The sequence below is a fragment of the Puma concolor genome, chromosome A3 (genome assembly GCF_028749965.1).
Source record: "Puma concolor isolate L17-30 chromosome A3, mPumCon1.1.hap2, whole genome shotgun sequence".
NCBI classification, from domain to species: Eukaryota; Metazoa; Chordata; class Mammalia; order Carnivora; family Felidae; genus Puma; species Puma concolor.
In genome coordinates this window covers 118058279-118072837 of record NC_141669.1, presented here as the reverse complement: position 1 = coordinate 118072837, position 14559 = coordinate 118058279, and the positions used below count along the sequence as shown (strand labels likewise).

At 46.6% G+C, this 14559-nt stretch overlaps 1 protein-coding gene across 3 annotated transcripts in view; it reads right to left on the bottom strand.

The window, feature by feature from the left end:
- EPB41L1 (erythrocyte membrane protein band 4.1 like 1) overlaps nucleotides 1–955 on the bottom strand; it is a 129268-nt gene extending 128313 nt beyond the window's left edge. Inside the window, exon 1 of one of the 3 annotated variants that reach the window (XM_086702107.1) lies at nucleotides 806–955. The gene's annotated coding sequence lies outside the window, so the exon portion shown is untranslated. The remainder of the gene's footprint in view (nucleotides 1–805) is intronic. The other 2 variants (XM_086702099.1, XM_086702101.1) reach the window with 2 other exon arrangements.
- Between the last annotated feature and the right edge of the window lie 13604 nt (nucleotides 956–14559).

Here is a 14559-nt window from a genome sequence, read left to right as displayed (position 1 = left end):
GTGTGGCCGCCCACCTGCCGGCAGAGAGTCTCCGCCCGGCGGGGACACTCCCGCCGCCGCCGCCACCCACCGCCCCGGCCAAGTGGCTGGCTCCCGGGGACTAGAGCGCGTCGGCCGCCGCCCCCCCCCCCCCCCTTCCTCCCGGCAGTGCGGAGACAAAGCCGCGCACACGCACACGGGGGCTACGCGGGTGCACACCCGCCCTCACACGCGCACACCCGGGGAGTCACACTGGCGCTCACACGGCGACACACACACACACACACACACACACACAGCCACGGGGTCCAGCCACAAGCGAGGCCACTGGCACACACCCTCATCCAGATGTACACACACTCAGCTACATATTGGGACACACCCTCTAATAGACACATTCACGGACACACGCAGACACACACACCCTCACCCAGATACACACATGCCATCCAGTCCAGACACGCGGAGACATACAGCGCACACCCCCCCCCCCACGCAGATGCACACCCCGAGCACACGCACGCGCGCACACACACAGCAACCACTTGCCCAGACCCACGGGCACACGCGCGCTCACACCCAACACCCGGAGATGTGGACCCCGCCACACATACCGGCGCCAGTACTGAGACTCACGGACCGAGGCCCGGGGCTCCTGGCTGGGACGCCCGCCCCCCGCCCCACGGGTGTCCAGCCCCCTGGAGCCGGCCTGTCAGTGCTCGAGGACTGGAGACCGAGCCCGGAGCCCTCGCCACACACAGACACACACGAGAGCAGACGCGGCGGGGTCCCCGGGGCCCGGACGACGGTGGCGCGGGCGGCTAACCTGGCAGGGGCGGCGCGGCTTCCGGGCGCTGTCTGTCCTCAGTCCGTGCGTCCGGCGGCCGCCCGGGCGGGCTCCGAGGCGCACTCGAGCTGCGCAGAAATGCCCCGCTCGCTCGCTCGCTCGCTCTCTCCCTCCCACGGCGCCCAGCCCCCTCCCCGCCCTCCCCCCACACCCCGGCTCCCCCTCCGCCCCGCCCCGGCCGGCTGCCCCCGAGGAGGCGGCGGCGGCGATCCCGGCCTCCCCAGCAGCCGCCCACGAGCTAGCGAGCAGCGGCGCCGAACGGCGAGCAGCCGGGGAGCGCCGCAGCCGCCGGAGCCGCCGGAGCCGGGGCCGCGCGTCGGGAGGAGCCGCGCCGGCCCCCGGGGAGGGGAGGGGAGGGGAGGGGAGGGGGCTGAGCCCCGCGAGCCCTCCTGGCGCCCGTAGCCCGCCGCCCGCTTCCCCACGTGGGCCCTGCGCCCGGCGTCTACCTGAGCCGCCGCGGAGCTCAGAGGCCGGGGCCGAGCGGCGGGGCGACAGAGAGGAGACCGACCCCACCCGGGCCTCTTCGCCCTCCCCGTCCCGGCCCGGTGGGCTCGCGCCCCGCCCCCACCTCCTCCCTGGGCCCCGGCAGCGCCGGCCTGGGTTTTCCGTAGCTAAGACGCCTCGGCTCCCGGCCCGGTGCCCCGGGCTAACCCCACCGCCCGGCGTCCCGCTCGCCGGCCTCACCCCACGGCCCGGCGTCCCGCTCGCCGGCCTCCTCTACCTCCAGCCGGGACCTGGCCGACGCCCACCAGCCTCCCCACCACCCGTCCATTGTTCCCGCCGCCGGAGCTTGCGGAAGATCGCGCAGCGCCTTCCAGCCCTCTCCCAGGTGGCATTACCTCTGGACTCTCTGGGGCCCTCCCAAGAACTGGCCCCTGACCCCAACGCTCACCCTCCACAGGCTCTGGCACGACCAGAGTAAGGAGCTTTTCTAAATTAGGGTTATAACCTCTAGCCCTTATAGGCGCTCCTTCAGGTCCTACTTGGAGTATAGACTGAGGTTTGGGGAGGGAGGAATTAACGCAAGTTCAGCAAGATAGCAGCGGGGAGAAGATGGGGGTCCATTCCACAGATGAAGAAACTGAGGGCTCCTGGGACAAGGCCAGGCCCTCCAGAAGTACAAGGAGTAATGAGCCTGCCCTCCTTTGTTAGATACTAAATAAAGCAGAGCCAGGGGGAAAAAGCAAGTGTTATGTATTTCGTGGGTTTGACTGAAAGTCAAAACGAAGGTAAAGGCCTATTATGTGCAGAAGCTTTCACCTCCTTTGTCTCCCTTAGCCTATAGTCCTATGTGGCAGCTGTGATTATCCCCATTTTGCAGATGAGCGGCCTGTCCTAGGTCTCTCCACCAGGCAGCACAGCTAAGATAAAGCCCAACTATTATTCAAGTTCTTCACTATGGTCCTTTCCTCCAGCATAGGAAACTAAATGCCAAACAAGCAGCTGAGAACCTAAAAAATCAAGGAGGGGGGCTTAGTTTGCACTCCAAAGAATTTCCACAAACTAAGAGCAGAACTGAGGGAGCCAAGGCCCCAAAGCAAGACCAAGCACGTCTTGTCCAGGAGGAAAAAATTATAATTAATAATAAGAACTAATGATAACCGGCATGTTTGGAGCACTTACTACGTTCCAGGCACTGTTTTAAGAGCTTTGCTTGCACTAACTCATTTAATCACGCAATAACACTGTGAGAAAGAGGCTCTTCTTATCCCCTCTTTCTACAGTAGGAAACTGAAACACAAAGACAGTACATAGTTTGATGAAGTGGCAGAGCCGGGATTCAAATCCAGGAAGCTGATTCCCAAGCCTGCGTTTTTAACCACCGTACACCAGACAGAAGCAGTCCCAGTTGTGAGACAAAGGCATGTGAACTAGAGCGCCCACCACAGCAGAACCCTCTTTAACTTGCTGCCGTCCGTCTCCCTGTGTGTACTCAGGGCACAGCACGCAAAGCCTGGTATGGAGGCCTCATCTGTTAAACTGCTGCACGACTGCCACATGGGGCCAGAGTGCTGAGTGCCACGTGCGGGGCTCACTTGCAGCCCTCTCTGCTCTGCTGGCATTTTTATCAGTGGTTTCAGATGAAGCAAAGGAAGGGATGAAATGCTTATCAGATCTGCTGCTGGCATGAAGCTGGAAGGGCAAACACTCTGTAAACCAAAATTAGTTTCCAGAAGATCTCAGCAGCCTTGGGGCTGTGCTGGAACCAACAAGATGAGGTGCCGCACAGAACAAATGTAAATTCCTGCCCTTTGGTTCAAGCCAAAGCAGTCCCACAGAACTTTCTGCGATGATGGAAATGTCCTAAATCTGTAGCCACCAGTGGCTGTAGAGCACTTGAAATATGGCTAGTACAACTGAGAAACTGAAATTTTAACATTTAATTTTTAGTACTTAAAATTTAACTAGCCACATGGGGTTAGTGACTGCCATATTGGACTGTACAGTTCCAAATGATCAAGTGCCCAAAGTACAAGATATAAAGAATCTAGATTAAGAAGAGTTCCAGTGAGTGGCACCTGGGTGGTTCAGTCAGTGGAGAGACCGACTCTTGATTTCAACTCAGGGCATGATCTCACAGTTTGTGAGACTGAGCCTCACGTAGGGCTCTGCTCTGAGAGCTCAAAGCCTGCTTGAGAATCTCTCTCTCCCTCTATCTCTGCCCTCCCCCACTCTGTGCTCTCTCCCCCCTCTCTCTGTCTCTCTCTCTCTCAAAATAAATAAACATTAAAAAAACAAAAGAAGAGTTCCAGTGAAAATGACGTAAAGGTTTGAGTTGACCTCAAGTTCAACAGTGCAATGTGGCTGTAAAAAAGAAAGGAAGGGAGGGAGGGAGAGAAGGAGGGAAGAAAAGAAGGAAGAAGGGGAAAGTGAACATGATAATACTGTATCAGCAGAAACCAGAGGTCAGACCAGCCAGGTGCTGCCCTGGGCAGATCACATCTGGGCCATGGGGCTCAGCTCTGGGACCCACATTCTGAGGGCAACACTGTCACATGAGAACATGTCTAGAGGAGGAGACCAGAATGCTGAGGACCTGGATCCCATGTTGTGTGATGACTGACTTACAATAGCCTGGAGAAGGGAAAGCATAGGGTGGATATAGTGGCTATCTCCAAGCCTCTGAAGGGTTGTCACACAGAAAGGGGAATAATAATTTCCTATTATTCAGGTCTAATAAACAAAAAAAATTCTGCAAACCCCTAGGCCACATTATCTGAGGGAAGGATCTATGTCTAATTTCTCTTTCTGTTCCTCTGGGCATCCAGTCTACCGAGAACCTGGCCCATATTACACACTGACTACAAACTTGCTGACTGAATGGATGTGAAAGAATCCCACTCAGCTCTAGTGGGTAGACATCGGGGAGGACAATTTCAGCTCACTATAAAGAATGCACTAACCATCACAGCTATACGAGAATGAAACAATGACCTTGGGAGTCACTGGGACCCAATGACCTTGGGAGTCATTTATTGACTCCCTAACAATAAATGTATTAAAAGAGATTGGGTCTTCACATCCATGCGGCCAACAGACACATGAAAAGATGCTCAATATCACTTATCAGGGAAAGGCAAATCAAAAGTACAATGAGCTATCACCTCACAGCTGTCAGAATGGTTAAAATCAATGACACAAAAAACAGCAGGTGCTGGCTAGGATGTGGAGAAAACGGAGTCCTCTTTCTTGCACTGTTGGTGGGAATGCAAACTGGTGTAGCCACTGTGAAAAACAGTATGGAGTTTCCTCAAAAAGTTAAAAATAAAACTACCCCCATGAGCCAGAAATCACACAACTAGGTATTTACCCAAAGAATACAAAAATACTAGTTTGAAGGATACATGCACCCCAGTGTTTATAGCCGCACTACCTACAATAGCCAAATTATGGAAGCAGCCCAAGTGTCCATCAATAGAATGAATGGATAGAAGATGTGGCATATATACACAATGGAATATCACTCAGCCATAAAAATGAATGAAATCTTGTCATCTGCAACGACACAGATGGAGCTATAGACAGTATTACACTAAGAGAAATAAATCAGTCAGAGAAAGATAAATACCATGTGATTTCACTCATAGGTGGAATTTAAGAAACAAAATAAACGAGCAAAGTGGAAAAAAGAGAGGGAGAGAGAAGCAAAACAAGAAACAGACTCATAACTATAGAGAACAAAAAGTAATGGTTACCAGAGGGGAGGTGGGTGACGGGATGAGTAAAACAGGTGATGGCGATTAAGGAGAGCACTTGTGATGAGCACCAGGTTATGTACAGAGGTGTTGCATTACTATATTGTACACCCGAAACTAATATTACACAATATGCTAACCAACTGGAATTTAAATACTTTTTTGAAATTTTTTTAATGTTTATTTTTGAGAAAGAGAGAGAAAGAGGGAGACAGAGCGCAAGTGGGGGAGGGGCGGAGAGCGAGAGGGAGACACAGAACCCGAAGCAGGCTCTAGGCTCTGAGCTGTCAGCACAGAGCCCGACACGGGGCTCAAACCCATGAACCCCGAGACCCTGACCTGAGCCGAAGTCAGATGCTTAACCGACTGAGCCACCCAGGTGCCCCATAAATAAAAACTTTTTAAAAAAGAGATCTGTGTATTTTGTTTAATGTTTATTTATTTTGAAAGAGAGAGAGAGAGGGGCGCCTGGGTGGCGCAGTCGGTTAAGCGTCCGACTTCAGCCAGGTCACGATCTCGCGGTCCGTGAGTTCGAGCCCCGCGTCAGGCTCTGGGCTGATGGCTCAGAGCCTGGAGCCTGTTTCCGATTCTGTGTCTCCCTCTCTCTCTGCCCCTCCCCCGTTCATGCTCTGTCTCTCTCTGTCCCAAAAATAAATAAACGTTGAAAAAAAAATTTTTTTAAAGAAAGAGAGAGAGAGAGAGAGCATGCAAGCATGACCAGGAGAAGGGGCAGAGAGAGAGAGGGAGAGAGAGAATCCAAAGCAGGCTTTACACTCAGCATGGAACCTGATTCGGGGTTCCATCTCACAATCTTGAGACCATGACCTAAGCTGAAATCCAGAATCAGATGCTTAACCGACTGAACCACCCAGGCACCCCTAAATAAAAACTTTTTGGAAAAGAAGAGAAAATGCCAACACATAATGTAAGTAGCAAAGCCAGCCCTCATTCTCAATCTAATCAGCAAAAATTTATTTACTTTCTGTCAGAAAAGAGACTGGGTCTTCATTTGGAAGCTGAACTAGGAACCAGGTGACCGACCACTCAAGCTGAAAAATGGGCAAGTTCTATTAGGAGGGAAAAAACAAGATCAAGGCTGTGCTTCCAGACAGCTATTGGGCCGTATGTACAGAACAAACCAACATGGAGGGACCAGGGGCTGGGAGGACCAGTTAGGAACCACTGCAGTGGTCCAGGAGATATGAGAGGAGACAAGGGGGCTGTCAGAACGGAAAACCAAGGACAGCTATGTCACGAAAGGAGCATTGACCCTCTACTGGGAGTCAGGCACTGCAGGTTCTAGTCCTCCCTCTGCCTTTAACTTATTGTGTGCTCTGGGGTAAATCCCTTCCCTTCTCTGGATTTGTTTTCCTATCTCTGAAATGCAGAAAAATCCCCAAGTCCCTTCTAATTCTGGATTCTTTTTATGGGAGAGAGATTACGAAAGATAACTGGGATAATGTATCAGCCTTTACAAGCTTCAAAGTAACAATACCGTTGTTCTCATTACTATTGTTATTATTATTACAAAGGCAGCTTCCCCAGTGAAGAGATTGGTAGGAGAGGACAAGAAGTCAAAGGACTGCATCTGTAGGGGTGGGAGTTGGAGACAAGGTCCTCCAGTCTTTGGGGAGGGCCAGCTAACAACTCTACCCCTCCCCTAAGTTCTGTGAAGACAAACAGGTCTCTGTGTTGTCACCTTATGAACTATTTCCTCATTCCTTTGAGCCACACCCCATACTTGGCTAAAGGAAGCAGCCAGTTCTAGGAAAAGTTAGACTCTGTCTCCCTTCTTTTAATGTTTGCAAACACCTGATGTGGTCTTTTCCTTAAATCATCTCTTATGAAAACAGCCAGTAATATTGGGCACTATATGCCGAGCATGTTACAGAATTTTCTCACCTTGGAAGGAAGCTATAATTATTATTCCCATTTTATACGCAGGGATACTATGGCTCGTGGAAAGAAATGATTTCCCCACAGTCGCATAGCTTATGAGGAGGATTCCAATACAAGTGTGTGCATCCAAGGCTGCGTTCTCAAAAGCTTCCAGCATTTTACTATATAATTTTGTAACAACCTGGGGAGGAGGGCAAAATCAGTATGGTCTCCAGTTTAGGGCAGGGAAAACTGAAGCTCAGAGAGGTTAAGTTAAATCACTCTGACAAGTTAGTAAAATCTTTCAATGTGCAGTTCAACGTTCTTTCCACTTCTCTGTTCCTCTCCTCTGACCCAGCAGCACTTCCCTCCTTCTTCTGTACCTTGCAGGGCCTCCCCAATCTTCCTAGGTCTGATGGGCAGGGACTTGCCCAGCCCACTTAAGAGAAGGACTTTTACTGGTCCTTTTTCTGGGGCAGGGAAAGGGAAGCATTTCTGAAAGGCAAAAGTTAATTCCACCTCCTCCCTCCACACACACACCACCAGCACACACACCCCAGCCCAGGGCCTTGAGGTGACAGGGTGAAGGCTTACAGGGTGAGTCACACGGAGCTGAATTGCCAGTCACCGGAGCACCAGGTGCTAAGCTTAGTTTACAGGGGTGGAAAAGTAGGCCAAGCGCTCTCATCCCCAGGAGGACAGCCCAGTTGCAGGCTGTGCCCCCAACTCATCTCCTCTCTGAATGCTGCAAACATTTAGGAAACACCGCACAAGCCCCAGGGGGCAGAGGGGGTAAGGCTCTGCCCCCAGGGGGCAGAGGGGGCAGAGGGGACACGGGACAAATAAGAGTGCATCCCCATGCTTCAGAGTGAGTACAAATGTTGAGTACAAAGTAATATATACTTATAAAGAGTGATGGGGGCACATGGTGATTAATTCCAAGGAGAGAAACTAGCGAAGGAGTTGAGGTTAGAGTGGAGTCTTAAAGAGTGAGTTGAACATGCAGAAGTGGCAGAGGGGAACTCCAGGCTGCAGGAATGCATATGCAGAAGCCCTAATGCTTAGATACATTTGGACTCCATCTAGCAGGCAATAGGGAGCCACAGAAGTGCACTATGGCTTTGGAGAAAGACAATCTTAGTTTGAATCTGCCTTTGTCCCTTCTCAGCTGTTTGACCTTGGACAAGTTTACTTAATACCTTTGGTAGAGATATTATTATTCCCATTATTTGCTTTCCCCCTTCTTGTAAGATTATGCATTCTAGCCAGTTGCTTTGTGACTTGAGTACCCTCCAGAGGAAGGAGTACATTTCCACGCCAGGCTTGACCACATGACCTACTTTGGCCAGTGAAATATGGGTGGGAGAGATTATATGCCAGTTCTAAGCAGAAATTTGAAGAGCCATCGGATGTTTCATTCTAAAATCATACTATTTTATCTCTGCCATTGGAATGGCATGTCCTGGATAGGGTCTGTGCCCTCAGCCCAAATTTGAAAGTGAAAAGACCCACAGGACAAAGTTCCAACCACCTTACAGCCACACTACAGCTACTGATGTTTAATGCGAGGGAAGAAACTTTGTTGTTGTGTAAGACACTGAGATTTGGGGACTGTTTGCTATCACAGCATGATGTAGCAAGTGCTACCTAGTACGCTCCCTACAACATGGGTGATTTTAGTAGTATCTACCTTATGGACTATTGTGAGGATTATTTCAGGCAAAGTGTATAACCATTTCATCAAGGACTTGAAATGGCATTATAAAATGATCACTCTGCCCACACAGATATAGAAATTTGATAGAGACGGACATGACATTTACAAAAGAAGAGCAGAGGATGTTGTGGTGGGTTGAAAAGTGTTCCCCCTCCCCAAATTCATGCACCCAGAACCTCAGAATATGACCTTTTTTTTTTTTTTTTTGGATATAGGGTATTTGTAGATGTGATTAGTTAGGGATCTAAAGATTAACTCATCCTGGATTTATAATGGGCCCCAAATCCAATGACTGGTGTCCTTATAAGAAGAGAAGATATACAGACACACAGAGGGGGTGGCAACGTGCAGGTGGACGCAGAGAATACAGTGATATGTCTATAAGTCAGAGAACCTCCGAGGACTGCAGGCAATCGCCAGAAGCTAGGATAAAGGCATGGGGTGTTTGCTCCCTTAGAGTCTCCAGCAGAAAGATGGATGCCCACCCTGCTGACATCTTGATTTGGACTCCAGCCTCCCAAACTGCGAGAGAATAAATTCCTGTTGTTTTAAGCCACCGGTTTGTGGTAATTTGTTATGACAGCCCTAGGAAACTAATACAGATGGATTACTTTAAAAATGATACTGAACAATTGGTTATTCATTTGGAAAAAAATAAAATTGGATTCCTACCTCATGGCATACACAAAAATAACTATCTGTTGGATTAAAGACCTAAATTTGAAAAGCAAAACTTTTAAATCTTTAGAAGTAACAAAAGACCATTCTTAGGACCTCAGGGTGGGGAAGGCTTTCTTAAACAAGACACAAAAACCACAAATTATATTAGTCTGTGTTCTCACAGAAACAGAACCAATAGGGGATAGATAGATAGATAGATAGATAGATAGATAGATAGATAGATAATAAGAAATTCGTTCACGTGGTTGGGCTGAGAAGTCCCAAGATCTGCAGGTGGCAAGCTGGAAACCCACGAGAGCCAGTGGTGTTAAGTTCCAGTCTGGAGAAGAACAGTGTCCCAGCCAGAAGACATCCAGGCAGAGAGAACAAATTCTCCCTCACTCTGCCTTTTCGTTCATTCAGGTCTTCAATGGACTGGATGAAGCCTGCTCACACTGGGGAAGGCAATCTGCTTTACTCAGTCTACTGATTCAAATGTTAATCTCATCCAGAAACATTCTCATAGACACACCTAGAATAATATTTAACTAAATATCTGGGCACTCTGTGGCCCAGTCAAATTGACACATAAAATTAATATGGATAATTCTCAAACACATAATGTTGGTAGAAAAAAAAGCATATTGTAAAGGATACAACTTATATAAAGCTTTAAAATATACAAAGCAATGATATATATTGTTTAGGGATACTTGTAGTAAAACTTTTAAAGATGTCTATTGGGGCGCCTGGGTGGCTCAGTTGGTTGAGCGACCGACTTCAGCTCAGGTCACGAGCTCACAGTTTGTGAGTTCGAGCCCCGTGTCGGACTCTGTGCTGACAGCTCGGAGCCTGGAGTCTGCGTCGGATTCTGTGTCTTCTTCTCTCTCTGCCCCTCCCCCACTCGTGCTCTGTCTCTCTCTGTCTCAGCAATAAACATTAAAAAAAAATTTTTTTAAATAAAGGTGTTTATTACCATGATAAACACCAGGATAAACTGTAGGACAGTGGACACCTCCGGGTAGAAAGGGAGGGGAATGGGCTCTAGGAGAGGTACACAGGAAGCTGCAATTTTGTCTGTAACAGTTCATTTCTTTCTTTATTTTTTTTTTTTAATTTTTTTTTCAATGTTTTTTATTTATTTTTGGGACAGAGAGAGACAGAGCATGAACAGGGGAGGGGCAGAGAGAGAGGGAGACACAGAATCGGAAACAGGCTCCAGGCTCTGAGCCATCAGCCCAGAGCCTGACGCGGGGCTCGAACTCCCGGACCGCGAGATCGTGACCTGGCTGAAGTCGGACGCTTAACCGACTGCACCACCCAGGCGCCCCTGTAACAGTTCATTTCTTAAGCTGGGTAGTATGCACATGAGTGTACACTACCATGCACTATAATTTGTCTCAAGATATAATTAACATACCATAAAATTCATCATTTTTAAGTGTATAATTTACTGGGCTTTTGTTTATTCACAAGATTATGCAACAATCACTCCTGTAATTCCAGTACATTTTCATCACTCCAAAGAAACCTCATATCCATTAGCAGTCACTCCCCATTCCCCCCTCCTACTAGCCTGGCAACTATTAATCCACTTTCTCTTTTTATGCATTCATATAAATGGATCATTCAGCATGTGGTCTTTTGTGGCTGGCTTCTTTCACTTAGCATAATGTTTTCAAGATTTACCCATGTTGTAGCATGAACCAGTATGTTATTCCTTTTATGGCTGAATTATAGTCCATTGTATGTAGATACTACATTTTTGTTTATTGATTTATCAGGTGATGTACATTTGGGTTGTTTCCACTTGGCTGTTATGAATAATGATACTATGAACTTTTATGTGCAAGTTTGTGTATGAACTTACGCTTTCATTTCTCTTGGATATATAGCTGGGAGTGCAATTGCTGGGTCATGTGGTAACTATACTTAACTTATTGAAGAACTTCCAAAGCAGCTTCATGATTTTACAACCTACCAGCAATATTTGAAGGTTCAATTTCTCCACATCCTCACCAACACTTGTTATTGTCTTTCTTTTTTATTATAGCCAACTTAATGGGTATGAAATGATATGCACCATGCTTTTTGGTGTATCTGAATTATTTTGTAACAATTGTTAAATTTAGTATTTAATAAAGAAAGACCATTTAATGCCTTGTGTGGAGGATGGACTGGTAGGAGTAGAAACAGAAGACCAGTAGGGGTGTGCTGCAGATGTTTCCCGGAAAGATTAGACCTGTCTTAGAGGGTCATGGCAGAGGTCATGGAGGACAGGCTCGGGTCCCACTTAGAGGCCAACACAAATCTCAGAGTGGACTCAATCAGTTCATGGTGTCAGCCCAAAGCAGCTCTGAAATATGGAAGGTTTTCAGTGGACTTCCAAATCTTCTCCCTCACACAAAAGCCAAATTGCTATTGAGAAGCTGTCAGAAATTGACATTGGAGGGAGGAGCTTGATAGTTGAAGGGAAAATCTTATTTGCTACATGATTTTAGACCATCCTTTGTTTTTCTGACCTACGTTTCCTAGGATGTGAAATGATTCTACTCAAGAGCCATCTCTAGAGTTTCTCGCCTCTAGGACATGCTAGATCCTATAACCATAGGCCCACCTTAACATGGAAGAAATATTCTGGCTTTTATTTTCTGAAAATCAGTCAAGCTCAGAGATATGAGGAAAAGGAACATAAAATATTTTGACCCCAAGGATGTTTGACTCTATTTATGAATACAAACATTGTATTTAGGATTATATCAACATCAATGAATGTTCAAGGCAATTTTGTTCTCCTGAGGTAAATTCCATTAAGCCAATTTAATTCCTTGACCGATTGTGGCACAAACTGTTTCCAACATTTTCCCGTTTTTATTTTAATGAAATTATTTTCACTGAGATCATTTATTTTCCATCAAAACTTGACTAGAGAGCTAAATTGGTCAATTCTTCATCCATATGAAATATTTCTTGGTTATGGTTTCTGCCACTTTGAGACTCTAATTTTCTCAGGTTAGATCCCACAGATCTAAATTCTGTCCAAAAAACGTTTGATTCTTCTGACAATTTTTAGCCTTGTGATATTTTAGTATATACCCATTATTTCTATCAGTTCTTGTATCAGTTTCCTATGGCTGTTGTAACAAATCACCACAATCTTAGTGGCTTAAAACAACACATATTTATTCTCCCACATTTCTGGAAGCCTGAAATCCTAAATCAGTAGCATTGGGCCCAGCTCCATCAGAGGATACAGAGAAGGATCTGTCCCTGCCTCTGTCAGTTCCTGGTGGCTGTGAGCACTCCTTGGCTTGTGACTGCATCATTGAAAACTCTGCCTCTGTGGTCACATTTCCTTTTCCTTTGCAGTGACAGTCAAGTCTCCCTGTGTCTATCCCTTATAAGGATTTCATTCAGGGCCCACCCTCATAACTCAGGACAATCTCCCCATCTCAAGACCCTTAACTTAATCACATCTGCAAAATCTTTGCCATGTAAATAAACAGGTTCCAGAGATTAGAAGCTGATATCTTGGAGGGAGGAGACTGGGGGTGGGGGGGCATGATCCAGCCTACTACAGTTCCATTCATTATAGATTGGATAAAATACTGATAGTTACTTGTGGGGTTTGTTTGTTTATTTATTTATTTATTTATTTATTTATTTATTTATTTATTTATAGAGAAGAGAGAGAGAGCACAAGAGGAGAGGGGCAGAGAGAAAGGGAAAGAGAGAATCCCAAGCAGGCTCTGCACTGTCAGTACAGAGCCCAATGCAGGGCTTGAACTCACGAACTGTGAGATCATGACCTGAGCTGAAATCCAGAGTCAGGCACTTAACCAACTGAGCCACCAAGGCACCCCACGGATAGTTACTTGTAAGCTAATGTTCTTGCAGCATTACTCACAGTAGGCAAAAGTGGAAACAACCCAAGTGACCATCAATAGACAAATGGACAAACAACATGCGGTGTATCCATACAAGGGATTATTATTCAGCCATTAAAAAGAATGAAATTCTGATACATGTTACAACATGGATGACCCCAGAAAACATTGTGCTAAGAGAAAGAAGCCAGGTACGTACGACAGGATAAATATTACGTGATTCCACTTATATGAAATATCTAGAATGGGCAAATTAACAGAGACAAAAAGTATAATAGAGGTTACCAGGGACTGAGAGGGAAGTAGTTATTGTTTAATGGGTACAGAATTTCTGTTTGGGTTGATGAAAAAGTTCTGGAAATAGTGGTGATGGTTATACAACATTGTGAATGTACTTAAATGTCACGGAACAGTGTCCTAAATCAGTTAAAATAGTAAATTTTAGGGTCCACATATTTTGTCACAATAAAAATAACAATCTGTATTCCAAAAAAATAATAAAAAGCAGAGTAAAAAAATATGGATAACTGTATTTATTTTTTTAACTTATCCAGTAACAATTATGATCAATTTTCTTCAGATATTCCAGGATTGCTGGATTTGTTTAGGATTTGCCTACCGTGTTGCTAATATAATCCTCCCACATATTTCTATCACTTTGAGTAAGGTACACTAATTGATCATACCTTTGGCAGATCAAGAAGCAAACGATGGGTAAATGTTCTTGGAAAAAAATGCAGGAGTCAAAATATCATTTTATGGGCAGGTATAGAACTCATAAAGGATTTATGTAGTGAAGGGCAGGGAGGGATGTCAGTTCCTGCTTCTAATGAAGAAAGAATCAGCAGACATTGCAACAGGACAGACCTAGATTAAAAATCAGGAATTCTCTCACCACTGTGAGGTAAGAGGATGGGACCAGTAATTTCTGAGACCCCTCCAGCTCTAACAGTACCTAGCTCTGTTACTAAAAAAATGAACAGGAATTCACACTTGCCCAGTGCGTGTGGCTTGTATGGCATTGTGCCGAGTACTTTTTTAGTGACTCTGTATGGGTGGTATTACTACCCCCATTTTACATACAAGGAAAGAAGGGTCCAGGTCACTTACATAATTCACTCAAAGTTCTAGAGCTAAGACGTGGCACAGCCGAGACCCAAGGCCAAGGATGTCTGACTCCAAAGTCATATGCTCCACATTAGGCCATGTAATGGCATCCTCTTTTGTAGAGATACTTGGGAAAGATATTTCACTCTGGGCTACAGGCATGGGCCACCCCCAGCTCAAAAACAGGAGCCTGAAGCCACTTGTTAAGATTGCTTGGAGCTGCTACTCTCAAAAAATGCCAGGTCCGAAGACAGGGGCTACAGGTCCCACCATACTACAGGAATCTGG